Source organism: Pongo abelii, chromosome 8, assembly GCF_028885655.2.
Source record: "Pongo abelii isolate AG06213 chromosome 8, NHGRI_mPonAbe1-v2.0_pri, whole genome shotgun sequence".
Taxonomy (NCBI): Eukaryota; Metazoa; Chordata; class Mammalia; order Primates; family Hominidae; genus Pongo; species Pongo abelii.
This window is the reverse complement of record NC_071993.2, coordinates 65,754,564-65,773,330: the sequence shown is the minus strand read 5'-3', so window position 1 is coordinate 65,773,330 and position 18,767 is coordinate 65,754,564. Positions and strand designations below refer to the sequence as shown.

The following is an 18,767-nucleotide window of genomic DNA, read 5'->3' as shown; positions in this document are numbered from 1 at the left end:
ATCTTCAGGCAGGACTCCTTGTCGAGGGGTCATTGTTTTAATGAGCTCTTTGGAGTAGATGGGCCTAGGTGAGCTTGGCAGTGGGCACTGGAGATCAGGCCTCTTGAAACGGGTTTATGATTTGACAATTAGCATGGGAGATGGATCTCTTTCCCTGCCCCATCCTCAGCTGCCCTCACAGCCTAGCAGGGTTGGGGCAGAGCATGCACCCTGCCTCGGGGGGTGGCCATAGTGTAGGTAGGCTTCACAAGGTTTCTTTCCTCTAACATTGTCTTGGGCTCTGCATGAGACAGAGATATCACCTAAGTCTGCGAATCCTGCAACAAACTGGTGCTGTAACCCTTGTGACTGGCAGGTTTCTGTCCTGTTTCATGTGGCCTGTCCCTAAGAACCCCTTGTTGGGGATTGTTTGGGCTGTGAGTGGGTGGGGTATTCCTTGCAGCTGTCTGTAGGAAGCTACTTGCCACTACTCAGTAGTTCCTAGGCAGGAGGCTGTAGTGCCCACTAGGGAGCCATGAAGTTGAAAAGTCCCCATTTCTCAAAGCCAACTTTTCCTTCCTCCCCAAATCAAGCACAACTTGCAACTGTGATAACCTTTTAATTGATTCTATATTGAAGGGTCTGGAGGAAGGAGGGGAAGGGAAAGGGCAGAATCAGGCCTTGTGCCTTGCTTGGGCATCTTGACCCCTTGACCTGCAGAGGGGTGACAGGGCTGTGCCTGGGTCCTGTGGCCACATGGAGGCTCCCTGCATCTTTGGAGGGCCTCCTGAGTTACTCCACCCTGCAGAGTAATGAGGTTTCTCTCCTCCTACTCCTGCACCTTGCAAATTCTGTTGTCATCTGCTGACTGTCAGTGGCTTTCCTCTGCCCATTTTCTGCCGGCTCTGCAGAGGGAGGGTTTGATTCCACTCTGAGGGGTGAGGCTGGCGAGTGCTGGGGAGCAGGGAGTACAGAGGCTCACACTCCAGGCTGGGGCTGATTCCTCCTGAACCATCAGCAATCAAATCCGCCTCACCACTGTGAGAATTAATTCCTTCTCAAGCTCCCCTTCAGATAGGTGAGAAATCCGTGTGCCTCCTATTAACATAATTGTGACCCCGTTTCTTGTGAAATGACAGCCCTGGTCTGATTATGTTCAGGGAGCATCCACAGTCTGTGTCCTGGGCTGCGTGATGAAAGCTTCCTCACATTAACTGGCAAATGAACAGTCCTACGGTCCACATGGTCTCTGGAATCTGCAGACAATGGTCACATTTTATCTCAGCCATAGGATGGGGTCAAGAAGAAGTTCCAGTGTAGCCCACCACAGCTAGTTAAGTACATGCCCAGCAGCATTTAAAATGAGGGGGGGAGGAGCTCTGAACAGGCATGGCTGGAAGGACAGTAGGCTTGGAGCTGGGGGGCCTAGGCCCAGCCTGCCATTTGCTAACTGCTGTGGGGGTCAAATCCCTTCCTCGCAAAGAGAGCAGAGGGCTGGTCCGTTAGACCTGATACTTGCTGATTCTAGGCTATCACTGAGTACAGCCTTAGAACTTGTAAACTGGGTTCTCATTTTCTGTGTTGGAGGAAGGGTCTAGAAAACTCTCTAGAAGACAAAGTTAAGAAGTCAAATCAGTGGTTGGATAAAGGCCTTCCCTCAAAATATGACACTGCAGAAGGCACCAGAGGCGTTCTTCTCTCTGGAGGCAAGGCAGTGGGCTGAGTTCAAAGCCTAGCCTGGCTGTGTGCCTAATTGGAGGCCCATGGAAGGCATCTGGGACTGGGGATGAGACAGTGTGTCTGTTTCCTTGTTGAGTCACTCTTGCTCATCAAATATCTATCGAACACCTCTGATGACCAAGGGACACAAGAGAATGGAAAGAAGTCTATAGTCAAGGGAGCTCCATGTGCACCCAGCTTAATCACTAACTGGTGTGGGCCTGTGCAAATGTCTCCTCACCCGAGCGATGTGGCCATGCACCCTACATGCCTCATCCTGTGAGGATGAATGAGGCAGTGTTCCTGACACAGAGTGGGACTCCCCCCAGTCCTGCCCCCTTCCCTCTCTCTGTGTGCACAGCAACATTTGAGACATCACGGAGGACACTGAGGCCATTGAGAAAATGCCACTGTCTTTAAGCATGAACAGGCCCGTGGCAGGGCAGCAAGTGTGTGTCCAGAAATGCCATTGCTGCAGAGTGGAATTAACCAGGGTCCCATGGCCTGGGGATTCAGAGGAGTAAGAGGCCTGAGCAGAAAGAGTTTTATGGATGGTGCTGAGTTGAGCCTAGACTGGCTTGGCACTTGAAGGAGAAGGAAGAAAGATCATTTCAGGGCAGAGAACAGTTTGGGTCAATGCATGGGTGCACAGAAGCTCAGAAAAGAAAGCAAACCTGTGTGGTGGGGTGTGTGCAGGTGAACACCCCATACAAGATGGTATTTCTGTGCAAGCACATGGAGGGAGGGGTGTTTGGGTCACAATGTTTTGAGCATTGAGGAGCACGGATGGCATCTGGGGGTGCTAGCTTCAGCTCTCCACTTACGGTGCAGCATGTTGGGGTAACCTTTTCTTCCCCATTCTTCTCCAGGATTAGACACCGTTATTCAGTTCTCTAGTATTTTACTTTTCGTTAGCTCTTATGCAGAGGGGGAGCTGTCCTCTTGTGACATTGTAAACCACCCATGCACCAGCCTTCCCACCCCCCCCTCTGTCTATTGTTCTCCATAGTGCTTCTCTTCATCCCTGCACCGTGTGTTAACTGCTTTCTGTTCCCCACATTAGAATCTCAGCTCTGTGAGGGTGGGGACTTCACCGCTGGGTTTGCTTCTCTACCCAAAGCCCTTAGAGGACTGCAGCAACCAGTAGGCTTTTGTTGCATATCTGAAGAATCAATGAGTGAATGGCAGTTGGATGGATGCCTCCTTGATCACCTGTCATGGGGCAGATTCATGTGGCAAGATGTCAAGTAATTCATCCAAGCCCAAATTCACATTCATTCGAGACCTTGCAATGCCCAAGAGTGGGTGGTAAATATTGTAGGATGCCCAAAGCTCCCAATATGATAAAAATGACCCTGGAGTTATGCTAAGGGCCACCCTGGCAGGCTGCCCCCTCCTGTGCCTCCTGATAATCATGGCTTGTTGTCGGGTGTTAACTGTCACGGTGATGGCAGGGCTGAACTGGAGCTCTCACAAAAGGAGAGTGGGTTTTTCAGAGAGCCTTGGTTCAAATGAAGTCTTTTGAAATAAGATCGAGAAGGAGTATACTCTTTTCCCATGGTGTTGGTAGGTGTTAAGATGTGTTAGTCCGTTTGCATTGCTATCTGAGGCTGGGTAATTTATAAAGAAAAGAGGTTTATTTTTGCTCATGGTTCTTCTGTCTAACAGTCTATACCACATGGCACCAGCATCTGCTCCTGGTGAGGCCTTAGGAAGCTTCCAATCATGGTGGAAAGTGGAAGGGACCCAGTGTATCACATGGCAAGAGGGAGCAAGGGAGAGGAGGAGGTGCCAGGCTCCTTTAAAGACACCATCTCTTTCTTGAACTAACAGATTGAGAACACTCATTACCTCAAGAACAGCACCAAACTGTTCATGAGGGATCCAACCCTATGGTCCAAACAATTCCCACTAGGCCCATCTCCAACACTGGGGAATCACATTTCAACATGGGATTTGGAGGGGATGAACATCCAAACCATATCATGTGTCAGTAACATTTCCTGAACTTCAGTAAACACCAGAACTGATTGCTGTCCTCTGTTACTCAGGTCCATGTGGGACCAGGGATATTAAAAGGAGGGAGGATCCTGATGGAAAATGCAGCAGAATATCAATGCTTATGAATAGACATCTGATTTCCTCCCCCACCAAGTGTGTGGGACCTCTCTGTAGATAGCCTTTCCCCTCACTCCCTGAGGCTATGGGAGCCCCTGCTTGGTGTCCAGCCCCATGCTAGGCCCTGAGGTGGTCTTGGAGGTCTTTGCTGCCGGGAGTTCACAGCAAATTAGGGAGGTAAGGCACAAACCAGGTCGAGACAGGTAGAGGAGCAGGATGGGGCAGCAGGAGGGTGCAGGGTCAGGGTGGGGAGGTCACAGAGGCTGAATCCTGAATGCAATTGCAGAGACTCGAGATTTAGAGCAAATTTCTAAAGCTTCTTCAGACTGTGAGCTTCTTTACAAGGTGAGGGAAGAAGAGAATTCCAGGCAGAGAAAACAGCAAGTGGAAAGGTGAAAAGGCAGTGTGTGTGTGCATACGTGTGTGCATGTGTGCCTATGCACTATGTGTGTGAGAGCATGTGTGTATGTGGGCCTGTGTGCACATGAGCATGTGTGTGTGCGTGTCCATGAGTGAACTGATGAAGTTTCTGGACAGTGATGTGAGGGAGGTGGGTAGGAGGAGGGAGGAGGTGAGAGGAGAAGGAGCTGGTGAGGGAGGTGAGGTCCAGGCTGTGAAGGCCTTGAATTTCCCTGGACATGGCAGCAGGCCTCTGAAGGGTTTAGGTAAGTGCTAGTGTGATCATTTCTATTTTAGAAAAACAATCCTGGCAGCTGAAGGCCGGGCGCAGTGGTTCACATCTGTAATTCCAGCACTTTGGGAGGCCGAGGCTGGCGGGTCACCTGAGGTCAGGAGTTCAAGACCAGCCTGGCCAACATGGTGAAACCCCGTCTCTACTAAAAATACAAAAATTAGCAGGGCATGGTGGTGGGCACCTGTAATCCCAGCTACTTGGGAAGCTGAGGCAGGATAATTGCTTGAACCTAGGAGGTAGAGGTTGCAGTGAGCCGAGATCACGGCATTGCACTCTAGCCTGGGTAACAGGAGCAACAATAGTCTCAAAAAAAAAAAAAAAAAAAAAAAAGAATAGATTAGGAGGTGAGGCCAGAGGCAGGGCCACTCACTAGCAGGCTGTTGAAAGAAGCCAGAAGAGGGGGTAGCAGGAGCCCCATCAAGGCTGCGGCACTAAGGATATGGACAGGGGATGGCTGGAATGGCCATGGCCTGGTGACCGATTGACTGGTGTGTGAGGAGAGTGCCTCTGGGGAGATAAGAGTCCAGGGTCACTCCAGGGTACCTAGCCTGCTGGCAGGGAGGGGACGAGTGGGGACATTAACCAGGATGGGGCCCCTGGAGGAGACCTAGTCCCAGGGCGGGGTAGGGACGATTTGCAGCCCTGGGTGGGTGGGTGGTGAGATCACCGCATGGTATTAGATGTCCTGTTCTGGGCCTGACCCAGATTTGCTTGGTAGAGCCTACTTCTGGGCTCTTTCCTCTTCCCCTTTTCCTTTCTGCTTCCATTCCCTTCCTCCCTGGTACAGTTTCCCAGTCTCCTCCCTTTCCCTTCAGCAGCGATCTCAAGATAAACAGCTGGGGAAGAGGAGCTGTGGAAACGTCCAATCAGGGAAGGTTATTAATCCAGGATTCTAATTATGGTGTCGCCCTGTGTCTCTTGCATGGTAACAAGCCAGCCTCAACTGCTTGAGCTAAGAGCAAGCTCAGTGTTTCCTTCAAGCAGCATTGTGGACAGATTCCTGCCAGACCCTTCAGAGCAAGTACCCCACACCCCTAGCCCAGGGTCTCTTCCTCGATAGGGGGTGATCTGTCTGCCCCTCACTGTTTTCTCCAAATAGGTAAGACCAGTGTGGCCAAGCACGTGATTGGCAGCGAAGTGCACATCAACACAGCAGCCCTGGTTTTCAGCAGCTGAGGTCAGCTGTTGAGCCAATGCACTTTATTTATCTGCCTAACTGCCAACATGACCTCTTCTGGGAGCCCTGGGCTGGGATGGTGCCCTCACCTCTGGTATGGAGGAAGGAGCCCTGGCTCAGGGGACCTTTCTTTGAGTAACTGTTCTGTGCAGGGCTCTGGGCTCAGTGCTGAGGATGCACCACGGATCAGACAGAGGCTCACGGACCTCAGCCATTTCTTTGGCATGAGGTCATTGCAGCTCAGAGGAGGGGCTGTTGACCTTGACTGCATGTGTCTGTGTGAGTGGAGCGGGGAAGGTTCGGAAAGGTTGCTTCTTGTTATTGCTCATTTCTAAGTTGCTTCCAAAGCCCCCGATGGGCTTCTCAGCTCTCTCAAGAGGAAGGCAGAAGAGAGTCAGAGAGAGATGGGACAATGGAAGCACAGGTTGGAGGGATGTGATTGCTGGCTTGAAGACGGAGGAAGGGCCATGAGCCAAGGAATGCAGGCGGCCTCAAGATGCTGAAAAAGGCAACAGAACAGATTCTCCCCTACAGCCTCCAGAAGGAGCGCAGCCCCGCCAATACCTCGTTTTTAGTTCAATGAAACTCATTCAGATTTCCGATCTCCAGAACTGTAAGATAATAGGTTTGTGTGTGTTCAGCCACTAAGTTTGTGGTACTTTGTTATAGCAGCAACTGGAATCTAATGTCAGGGGCCAGATTTCAAGATGCTGTAAGCCATGTCAAGGGGTTTGGATTTTATTCTGTAGGGCTCAAGGCTTATCACTACTTAGGAGTCTGTGTATGTTAAGCACATAAGCTTAGATTATGAGGGTTTGAATACCACCCTTGCCAATAACCAGCTTTCTCAAAGCTGCAGCATTTTCAGCTCCAAAAGTGGGGAATCATAGTTCTCATCTCATTGGGCTAGCATAAAGATTAAATGAGATGATGCCTGTAAGGTGTTTAGCCCGGTGTAGGCCAGGAAAGTGATTGTTACTTTTACTTGCTTGGCAACCTTAGGTAGCATAATGCCTCATTTGGCAGCTTTGATCATGGTGTCTGCCCAGGGAAGGTATAGCAACCCCCCTCCAACCCCCTTATCCCCAAGGAATAAATGAATTTTGTGATAGGATTGTATTAGTCCATTTTCATGCTGCTGATAAAGACATACCCAAGACTGGGTAACTTATAAAGAAAAAGAGGTTTAATGAACTCGCAGATCCACGTGGCTGGGGAGGCTTCATAATCACGGTGGAAGGCAAAAGTCACGTCTTACATGGTGGCAGACAAGAGAGAAAAGAGAGCCAAGTGAAAGAGGTTTCCCCTTATAAAACCCTCAGATCTCATAAGACTTATTCACTCCACGAGAACAGTATGGGGGAAACCGCCCTCATGATTCGATTATCTCCCACCAGGTCCCACCCACAACATGTGGGAATTATGGGAGCTACAATTCAAGATGAGATTTGGATGTGGACACAGCCAAACCATATCAATGATGAACTGGAAAAGAATTGAAGGGTGTGCCCCTATTGGCCTGGCATGTGGCTGTCTGCCCACCCATGGGAGGAGCAGGTGCCTATTCACCCTGCTCACCTAGCCCCTGCTTCCCTCAGCTCCCCACAGGCATGCCTGCATTCCTGTGCCCCTTATGGGCTGTATTCATTTCTGGCCCCTGCACTATGCTCCAGGCATCAGCTATTTTAGTTACAAGTTCCTTGAAATGCTACACCTTCCCTGCCCACCCGGACAGAGACCTCCCCAGGCCCAGCTGTCAAGTATCGATTTCCCCTTTAAATATTACTGCAGCCCAGGAGCATGTATGGATTAATTGACGAGGCTAGGCTTGTACCTGCACACTTCATTAACAGCTGCTACTAATTAGTGGAGTAGTCATTAAGAGACCTACTGGGGTTTTGAGGATAATAGTTTTATTTATTTTTTTCCATGACTCTTAAGCATACAATAAATTGGGGAGTGAAATGCCATGGGACCAAGTTTGGATGGGAGTCACGGGGTAGCCTGTGCTCTGGATCTGCCCTAAGAACACAACAGAAACTAGGACATCACCACAGTGGGACCCAGAGTTGAGGCCCTTCAGGTCATCTGGTCTACTATATGTGGCTACTGTGGCTGGGACTGGGATGGGGCAGGGCCTCATTCTCAAGGTCACACAGGGACAGGGAGGCAGAGCTGGGATGAGCACCCAGGGCTGCTGGCCTTGTTGCTGGCCAGGGCTCTGTTTGCTAAATGGGGACTCTGCTGCATACATTTGGAGAACCCAAATGTGGGAGGATAGACCAAGCTCATGGCCACGTCCTCTGCCTGCCCCAATCTTACCCTCTTTTCCCAAGAGGGTGTTGCCCTTCCTTTCCCGTTTCTGCACCTCCTCCCATCCCATCCACATCACTCCACCCTTCCCACTCCCACTGGAGTCCTGCTATACCTTGCTCCTGGAGCCCCTTTTTCTGTCCTTAGCATCTGCAAATGGACTGGACTCGACAAACAAACAGTCTGCAGTGGACACCTTGGGTCATCCATTCTGATGGAAACAGCAAATGGAATTAATCCTAAGTCTTTGAATTTGGGCAACTCACTGACTCTCTCAGCTTTATCCTCACCAGCTCATGGTGAGGCTGAATGCACAGTAGTAAAGGGGACCAAGCATGGGGATGGCATGGAAAGAGTGGGTCCTCAGCAGATGGCAGTGCCTGTGCCCCTGTGCTCCTTAGGGAGGTGGTCTGTGGGCAAACCATCGTGCTTTCCTCAGGCTGACCTGGACCATTCACTGAGTGCACATTAAGAGATTTTACAGTAAAGGAATAGAGCCTTGACTTATTATTTCCTTCTTGTTTTACAGATAATGATGGTAATTCGCATCACTAACCTTCCCTGAAAGCTTACTATGTGTCAGGAACTGCTGTTCTAAAAGGGCTTCACATGTATTCATTCATTTCATCCTCCTGACAATCCTGTGATACAGGTGTTTTTGTTATGAGTCCTATTTCAAAAAAGCAGAAGCGAATACAGTAAGTTGCCCGTGGCTACACAGCATGTCAGAGGTAGAGGTGAAGCTGGCATTCCAGCTCACAGTCCAAACCCTTAGCCACAGAACTGTCTGACCTCTTAGAGAGGTCGATTTCCTGGCTAAGGGAAACCCCTGTTCCCCAGTGTGTGCTGCGTGGGTGGCAGCTGTGTTGGTGCCACAGGTCTGTGTCCCCTGGACATCTGCTGATTTATCCAAGGTGGGCACTTGAAGCAAAGACCGTCCACACTATATAATTTGAGTGATCTGGCTCAAAAGTGCGGGCTGGGCCAATCTGAGTTCAATCTGGGGAAAGGTATGAAAGAAGCTGAGCCTGGAGGTGGGGAGAGTTGATGAGCTTGACTTAGGGCTGGAGACTCATCATGATCACCAGCTATGAGTGATTGGAGGAAGCCAGCTGGCTGAGAAAGAAGACAGAAAGGTGAATGAATGCCGTGAGAGAGACCTCAGTCCTGGAAGGGCAGCTTTCCCCGACAGTCTCAGGGTGCTGGCTCCCATGGAGTCAGGCTGCTCCTGGCCTCCTGTTTAGGTATTCTGGTGAGGATGTGCTTTATATCGAACTACAGATGACCGTTGATTTACGATGGGGCCATATACTAACAAACCCATGGTAAGCTGAAAATACTGTCAGTCAAAAATGCACTTTTGGGCTGTGCATGATAGCTCATGCCTGTAATCCCAGCACTTTGGGAGGCCGAGTCGGGCAGATCACTTGAGCCTAGGAGTTTAACGTGGCGAAGTCCTGTCTCTACAAATATACAAAAATTAGCTGGGTGTGATGGTGTATGCCTATAGCCCCACCTACTCAAGAGGCTGAGGTGGGAGGATTGCTTGAACCCAGGAGGTGGAAGTTGCAGTGAGCTGAGAAATGCCTCTGCACTCCAGCCTGGGTGACAAAGTGAGACTCCATCTCAAAAAAAAAAAAAAATGCACTTTTTATTTAAGATATTTTCAACTTTTCGTGGGTTTATTGGGATGTAGCCCCATTGTAAGTTCAGGAGAAGACTGAATGTGTGTTGCTTTTGCACCACTGTAAAGTCAAAAAATCCCAGGTGGAACCCTCATAAGTTGGGGACTGTCTGTAATTTCTCTCTTTGAGTCTCTCTGGTTGAACTAGCAGCCTCTCTCTTCCTTGGAAACAGAATAACTCTAATATGAACAGTTATCTTATCAGCTCTATAGAGTAGCACCAATGTGAGGTGGGGCTCAGCCCCATCTATCAAGCAAGGCTTCTGCACAAGAACAATATATTTTTTTAAAAATTTGTTTTAATTTTTTTTTTTTTGAGACATAGTCTTGCTATGTCACCCAGGCTGGAGTGCAGTGGCATGATCTCAGCTCACTGCAACCTCTGCCTACCGGGTTCAAGCGATTCTTGTGCCTCAGCCTTCTGAGTAGCTTGGACTATGGGCATGTGCCACCATGCCTGGCTGAATTTTGTATTTTTAGTAGAGATGGGGTTTTGCCATGTTGGCCAGGCTGGTCTCTAACTCCTGACCTCAAGCAATCTGTCTGCCTCAGCTTCCCAAAGTTCTGGGATTACGGACATGAGCCACTGCACCTGGCCCACAATATTCTTAAATATAACTGGCGTAGATGGGTAAAGTACTCTGGACACAGTGCCCAGCTGGACATAAACATCTGTACTAGTCAGGGTAAGGATAAGGTAAGTGGCTTATGGAGGACTGAAGTTTCTTTCTTTTTCACTGCACAGTTCTAAAGTGAATGGCCAGGGTTGGCAGGGCAGTGCTGAGCCTCACAGCCATCCAGGGACTGGGGTCCTACAAACCACTGCCCCACCATCCTTGAGACCCTTGGTGTAATCTCAGTGTTGGAGCAGGGAGGTGCCATGCCTGGTTCTGCCACAGCTGGAAGAGAGCATGGAGGGGCACCTGATGTCCCAAGTCATCTCCACTCCCGTTCCACTAGTGAGAACTTAGCACATGGTCTCACCTAGCTGCAAGGGAGCCTGGGAAGTGTAGTCTTTATCAGGGTTGGCAAATGCTGTCTGTAAAGGGCTGGATAGGAAATAGTTTCAGCTTTGTGGGGCCATATACTCTCCATTGCAAGTACTCAACTCTGCCCTTGTAGCTTGACAAAGACCATAGAAAATATGCAAATGAATGGGCATGGCTGTGTTCCAATAAGACTTTATTCATGGACTCCTAAATTTGAATTTAATATCACTTTCATGTGTCATCAATATTATTCTTTTTTTCCAACCATTAAAAAATGTAAAAGCCTTTCCTAGCTCATGGCCATTCAAAACTAACTAGTGGTTTGGAACTGGCTGGTGGGTCATAGTTTGTGGACTCCTGACTCCTGGTCTGGACAGTGATTTTGGGCTTGGCCACACTTTGTTAGGGGAGATTGGATTTTGGCAGAGAGTGAGTGATCTCTACCACTACGTCTACTGCAGGGCTTGCTTAGAGAGAAGAGTTTTAGCAAAAGCAGGGTGCCCCCTTCCCCCTTCTCTGTACAAACAGAAGAGCAGAATTCACTTGGTGAGGGGGAACAGCTATGCCCCTCTTCCCAAACTTTTCAGGAGCAAGGGGAGGGACAAGCCATGGTGGGGGGCTCCTGATGTCAGCAGCGTGTAGAGAAAGTGTCAGCTCAGCACTGGAAGGTCTTCTGCAATGCCAGATAAGGAGCTACAAGCTGCCCCCCCAGGGCTAGAAGCTTGCCATCCAGAAGGAACCAGTGGCTGGGCCGGGAGACAGGTGGCAGCACCCCCATCCCTGCCACTAGGGCTCAAGGACACCATGCAGGAGGTGGCTTTCAACCAGACAATGACAATTTTTAACAATTAGAAAGTGACAGCTACAAATATAAAATGTGACCAAAAAATCTGTCAGAAGGAATGAAGATACCATTATTTGGAGAGTGTTTTCCTCCATCCCTCCCTCCTCCTCATCAACTCCCAATGTGGGGGTGGGAGCTTGCCAAGCAAAGCTGATATCAGTTATTGAGAAAAATAGAATCATTCCCTGTTTGTACATCACTGAGTTTATACTGTCAATCAAAACAGCTACACATATTTTTAGCATCAACTGCCAATTATTCTTTCTGTCTCAGAATAATCAGAACCCAAGACTGAAAAATTCACTTAAGGGTGTTACACATGGAGTCAGGCCAGCCTGGGTTCTGACAGTCCTGGTTCTGACAGGTCCTGTGTGACCTCCACAAGCCCTGTGACCCCTCTGGGATACAGTCCTCTCATTTGTCAAATGGAGGAGAGTAAAACCTATTGTGCAGGTTCGTGGGGAGAAGCCCATTTCAGAGCATTGCTCAACGGCAAAGGATGACTTTGGTTTGTCTCTGTGGGTCTCAGTCTTCTCGTGTGTCAAGTGGATGGTTGGACTCCATGATCTGTTTCCACTGTGACTTTCAGTCGCTGCACCACTGATGGTTAAGTCTCTGACTTTGGAGGAGAATGCTGGCCTTCACAGGTGCTTCCTTCTACAGGGAGGTTTTGAAGACGATGAAAGCAGTGGCTTGATTAGGAACTTCCTGATCTTCAACCTTCCCAGGCTTTCTGGGCACAGTGCAAGCTGACCTCCTCTAAGATGTCCTCCTAGATTTCTTCAGGCACAGGCTGTCTCTCCTGTTTATTAGGGACCCATATATTTAAACTTGACCTCTACCCCAGCCTTTGTTGTCTACTTTCTGGTCTGCCTGGGGAATTTGCTAGAGGTAAACTCCCTGTAGCCACTCTGATAACTGATCCTAACCCTAACCCTCACCCTAACCCCACCTGGATCTCTGTGAATGGGTCTGACATGCACACACACATCATAGCTCTGTCGGTGACACTGGCCCCACTTACTGGCTTTAACCCTCTCTGAGCCTCAGGTCCCAACATTTGCCTTAAGGCACCCTTGCTTAAACAGCCCATTCAGACACACTCACTTGTTTGACCTTGGTGTTGGACACAATGAGCCCTGCTGTTCAGTTGCTCATCCCATCCCATAAGTGTGGGCTGGAGGTGCCCTGTTTTGGGGCTAGCCTGGGAGAGGCCACCAATCTCACTTGCCTGTCATGCAAAGGAGACAAAGCACCCAGATCTCCCAGCCAGGAGCCCCTGTTGATAGCCATGTCCTCTTGGACCCTGGGGTGACGTGGAGAGCACAGCAACCAGCTGGTCCACAGACCGTGCAGATGTTCTATTGGCCTCACATTGCCCACTGGCTTCGTGGAAGCAAAAAATGCTATCTCAAGTGGAGCTCTGTCCCCTCTTCCTGTCACCGTACAAATGATGGATCAATGACCACCCTGGGAGAGTGATATTCTTAGGGAACATGTGAGAGAGCCAGCCAATGAAATGTATGATGCAAAATTAAAGATGCTGGTCCTTGTTCACCTCATTAACCATCTAAACTCTTAGTATGTGTGAGGCATGTTGTGGTATGTGACATCATTTAATTCATCCATTCATTAATTCCTTTTCCATTCAGTGTTTGTGGTCTGTCCATAGGTGTTGGGAATATGGGGCAAACAAGACAGAAATAGTTCCGGGTCTGGTGGCGCTTACAGCCTGGGAGGAGCTACACAATGAAACAATTACAAAAGCATTTGATTTGATGAGCCTGCAGCCTGGGCTGTGGAGTTGAAGGTGGCCAGACAATGGTGAGGGCCAGGGTATAGGACAGAGCACCCAAAATGTTCCAGGCAGAGAGAAAAGAAAACAGGTGGGAGAGCTGAAGGGAGATGCTTGTGTCTGGATACCAAAGCATGGGGGTGGGAAATGTGGTGCTCTGAGGGGGTAGGGAGTGGCTAGACTCTAGGGGCCCCAAAAAGCATGACAATAGTGTTTGAACTTTAGCTGGAGAGCAAGGGAAGTCCCCAAAGCTTTTCTGGCAGTTGCACAGCAGGACAGGTTTTCACTTAGAAGGACTCCTCTGGCTGCTGTGTCCAGGGTACATGGATAGGAGGAGAGTGGAAACTGCTGAGGTCACTCAGGTAAGACGTGTGGAAAGCTAGAACCATTAGGATGGCATGAAATGGGCTGAGATCGGTTCAAGAGCTCTAAGGAGGAAGAGCCCACAGGATTTGGATATAGGGAGAGGGAGCATCAAGGCTGTTCTTAGGTCTCCCTTTTGAGTGTCTGGTTGGACGGTGGCGTCTTTAATTAAGATTGGAAACACAGAGGGATAAATGGACTTTGGGAGAAAGATGATTGCCTGCGAGACCCCCAGGTGGATCTGGAGTTCAGGAGAGAGGTCTGGAGCAGGTAGTGATCAAGATGGGAAGTTGGAAGTATAGAGGTGGAGACGGGCTCCTCTGGAGGGCTCGAGTCTTTCAGAGAGAAGTGGACAGGGCCTGGTATGGAGCACTGGAAACTTTTCTCAATGCTCCACAGCCTCTATGTACAATCCTCAAATTATATGCCAATTATGCACCAATTATATAACCCTTCTTGGTCAACCAGAGGAAAAGAAAGATAAAACTAAGAGAGAGTGTAGTAGAAATGGGGGAGGATAAGGGTTGTTTTGGTGCCTTCTCCTACTCATCCCAGCCACAGGGCCTTTGCACTTGTTGCATGAATTCCTGGACCACCCCTTCCCCAGATGTTGGTTTGGCTGGCTCCTCAACCTTCAGGTCAAATGTCACCTTCCCTGATCACCATCTGATTACCCTGTCCCAAACTGTGCTGCTCTCAGCTGTCCCAGCCACAGCAACTGATTTGACTTTCTTGTCTTCTTGTCCTTCCTTCCTTCCTTCCTTCCTTCCTTCCTTCCTTCCTTCCTTCCTTCCCTCCCTCCCTCCCTCCCTCCCTCCCTTCCTTCCTTCCTTCCTTCCTCTCTCTCTCTCTCTTCTTATTTTAGAGACAGGATCTTGCTGTGTCGCCCAGGCTAGAGTGCCATGGCACAATCACAGCTCACTGGAGCCTTGAACTCCTGGGCTCAAGTGATCCTCTCAGCTCAGCCTCCTGAGTAGCTGGGGACTATACGTGTGCACTACCACACCCAGCAAATTTTTTTTTTTTTTTTTTTTTTTTGAGACAGGGTCTCACTCTGTTGCTCAGGCTGGTCTTGAGCTCTTGGGCTCAAACAATCCTCCTGCCTTGGCCTCCCAAAGTGCTGGGATTACAATCCTGAGCTACCAAGTCCTTTGCTCATTCCTTTGTGGGTCTTTTTTCTGTTTCTCCTGACCATGTAAAACCCCTGAGGGCAGGGACCTTATCTGTGCGTTGTTCACAGCTGCTTCTCCAGCACTGTCCTTGGCTTGAGTTATTCTCAATTCCCCTTCCCTTCTCCTCCAATAGGCATGCAGCAGCAACACATGTGTGTGGGCTCTAGCTCTTGTGCCTCTCTTGAGTCTGTTCCTGTCCCTCAGCCACCGCTGTCTGAACTGGATCCATGAGCAGGTCTTGCTTGGGTCACTTATCTTTCCTCCCTCTGCTCTTCTATTGTATGATTCACACGGCAGCCAGGAGCCTCTGTCTAAAATGGAAATCTTCTCATGTGGTTCCCTTACCTACACTCTGCAAACGACATCTGAAAACAACTCCAAATGCCGTATGACCCTTTTCAGAGGCCGTGATAGTCTAGCCCCTGCCTACCCTGCCAGTTTTCTCTCCTCCTTTGTCCTTCACTCTGCGTCAGACACACAGAGCTCTCAGTGTCTCCAGTGTGCTGCTCCTCCCTCTCACCTGGGTGCCTCTGCTCTGCCTGCCATAGCTTGTAGGAGCTCTCTAAATACTGAATGCATACATGACAAACCCAGGACAACAAAAGGAGAAAGGATACTCACCAGGACAGATTTGCCTCCTGTTTCTCTCCCCTTCCAGGGAAGCCTAGCAGAGCATCTTACATTCTCACTGCATGTCTCTCGTATGCCCCAAACACTTTCCCCTGTCCTAGCATTTGATGCCTGAGCCCCTCAACCCAGTACCTTGAACTGCCTCCAGGGCCCCAGCCATCTCAGGCAGCCTTAATTAATTGTAAAATTGATTAAGAAGCCCCCTTTGTTAGGCTGGGCTGGTGTTTATTTGTATTTTCATACTATTATCCTTTTATACTTCTCTGGGCGCCAGCAGCTCTCTACTGACACCTTTTATTGGGGAAATGTTAATTTAAAAATCATCTATAATGCAGGTGTCACAAATCAAAGCTGTTCAGTAATGAGTTGCTCTTATGTCGTATAAAAACAATTAATTAAAACCCTTTCTGAGAGAGCCGTGCCGGCAGATTTATGTTTCCCAGTGTCTCCCCCTCGACCTTCCTTTCTAAGGACCCTCATGCACTCAGCTGGCTTCTATGGGGGGATGGTTTCCTCCCACCTCTCCCCAGGAAATAGAATTCCAGCCCGGTGGAGTGGAGAAGGCTCCAGGAGGGCGTCGGGCCCAACCACCTTGCGTTATGGAGCACAGAGAGGGATTCTGCTGTGGTCACATAGCACCTAAGTGGTTGCATCAGCCTCAGAACAGGCTGTCTTGCCTGAGTCGTTCCTCGTGATCACTGCTGGTGTTTCTCCTGCTGGCCTTCATGGCAAGGCTGATGACCAGGGCACACAGGAGAAATGGCACTGCTGGTCTAGCAAGTACCACTCTCTGGCCTGCTCCACAGCCTGGCCACAGCAAGGGAGGTGAGTCATTCTCTGCTGACAGATGCAGTCACTCCACAGATGCTTTCCATCTTTGCTAATTAATTCTGCACTTAAGATAATCCAGGGGCTCTAAGTTCTGGTCTTGCCTCTGTTCCTGACCCATCCTGTAACCTTGGGTAAATCACTTCCCCTTGGTTGGGCCTCAGCTTCTCTCTCTACAAAATGGGTATATTGATTGAAACCAGGGGTTGCAAATTCAAATACTCATAGGTACCATCAATGAATAAGGCAGTCCCAGCGGGACCTGAGAAAAACCGTAGAGGAGCATGCCCTATCTGAAGGAGACCACCTCTATCCCTTTCGGATGCTTGTGGCCACAAAAGAAAGCAGGCCTGGCATTGCTCTTTGCAGAGAAACTGGAAATCCAGCTTGGGATTTCAAAATGTTGATGAGCGGGCCAGCCCTTGCTCAATTTGTCCTCAGAGCCCCTTCTTCCACATCCCCTGTTCTGCTCTCAGGGGCTGGCCATGTCTCTCTATGACCTACTGAGGTTCCAGGGTGGCTGGGTCATCCTGGCTCCTGGGCTTCATCACCAACACCACCTTCCTCCCTCCTCACCTCCCTAGGGTCTAGAGCTGGTGCTGATCTCTGGGTTGCCTTGTTGGTTTCTCCTCATCTGCGTCTCCAGTCCTCATGTTAAATTCCCTCTGTTTTAAATACCTCCCATGGTTTATGGGTTCCTTGTTGGATCCTGACTGGTACATTTCATAATTTTATTAACAGACATTATTATTAATGAACACAATGAAGAGCAGAAATCTTGTCCGTGGGTGGCTGGATAGGGTATGAAGATTCCAGGTTATAATTTGGTTCAGGGTAGACCTGGGAAATCAGATGGTATCAGTCACTGTAGAAGCTTTCAGTCTTATATACTCTCCAGGGCATCTGCATCTGGCCCTTCTGCCTCCACCAAAAAGTGGCCTCTCATTCTCCATTGCTGGGACTTCTTATGGCCCTGCCCTGCTCACCCTCTCCGTGGTTGGTGGTTCTTTTTTTTTGAGACTAGGCCTTGCTTTGTCACCCCAGGCTGGAGTGTAGTGACGTGATCACAGCTCCTTGCAGCCTCGACCTCCTGGGCTCAAGTGATCTTCCCACTTCAGCCTCCCAAGTAGCCGGGACCACAGGCACACCACAATGCCTGGCTAATTTTTTTTTGTATTTTTATAGAGATAAGGTCTCACTATGTTGCCCTGGCTGGTCTCAAACTCCCGTGTTCAAGTCATCTGCCTGCCTCGGCCTCCTAAAGGGGAAGTGGGATTACAGGTGTGAGCCATTGTGCCTGGCCTGGTGACTTCTTTTATGAAGGGGGATTGGGTGGGCTCCATGCAGGCAAATGACTTTCTCCCTCCCCTGACCTCTCCAGCCTTCTCCACAGCCCAGCCACTGTGAGGGAGTCATCAGCACTGGAACCCAGGGGCCATGGCCTTGGAGGATCCGGACCCTCTGCATTTGAGGAACTTGGCTTCCAGTCAGGGAGCCAAGATGTCCCTGCCAATCAAGGAGGGGGTGTGGGCTGGTGGAGGAGGCAGCCTTGGGGCACGGGAACTAATAGACCAGACTCAAGGGTTCTACTCCTGACTTCTAGATTGTTCCGCCTCCGTATGGAATATGTTCCTTCCATCTAACACTGTGGGATTTGGGGACCATCCAACTCAAATGAAAGAAGCCAAACCATGCAGTGAGCCACCCCCTCCCCAATGTGGGGTACCCCCTGCCCCCCGCCCAGCTCCCCTGCCCTCTCAGCTGAGGGGGGATCACTGCCTGGTGATCTCAGCCTCCCCTCCAAGTGGGCTGTGAAGTGTCTAATCCAGGCTTTCATTTGGCATCCACAATTATAATGTCAAGATTGAATAATCTGCCTTTATCTCCCGGGTGACAGCCATGTAGAAACTTCAAAAGAAACAGTTTTGCTGGCATCTAACGGCTTTTGTTAATTACTATATCCCAAAGAAAATGAAATAAAGGAGGGAGAAAAATGATATTTCTCTGTGACAACTTTGTAAAAATAACAGTGATGAAGCGGCACGGTTTAAGGGCTTTAAGTATTCATGCGGCTGAGATGCGGCCTCTACCCTCCCACTGGGAAGCTTGAGCGTGCCCGAGGGTGCATGCACACACACACTCACACACTCACACATACACACACGCACTCGGATCTGCTCCCAGACCCCTTCACACACCATACACGTGGTTATGGGTACTCATCTTCATAACCCTCTCACAAAGTCCTCTGCTACACACACGCACACACACACACACTCATACGAGTAGAGTACTCCTTCCTTCATTGGATGGTTCAGAACCCTTCCCATGACCCCAGTTGCTGCTAGGGACACAGGCTTGAAAGAGGGTCCTCTCAGGGTAGCGGGACAGCGAGGAAGACACACAGGCAGACAGTAGCTTGTTTTCTGTTTTCTCTTGTGTCACACTGCACAGGTGTCATG

At 49.6% G+C, this 18,767-nt stretch overlaps 1 long non-coding RNA gene across 1 annotated transcript; it reads left to right on the top strand.

Moving 5' to 3' along the window:
* Nucleotides 1-5,464: 5,464 nt before the first annotated feature.
* LOC100937625 (uncharacterized) lies at nt 5,465-18,304 on the top strand. Its single transcript, XR_655901.3, has 3 exons — nt 5,465-5,609; nt 17,491-17,586; nt 17,687-18,304. It is a non-coding gene; the product is annotated as an uncharacterized LOC100937625 (long non-coding RNA).
* Nucleotides 18,305-18,767: the final 463 nt, after the last annotated feature.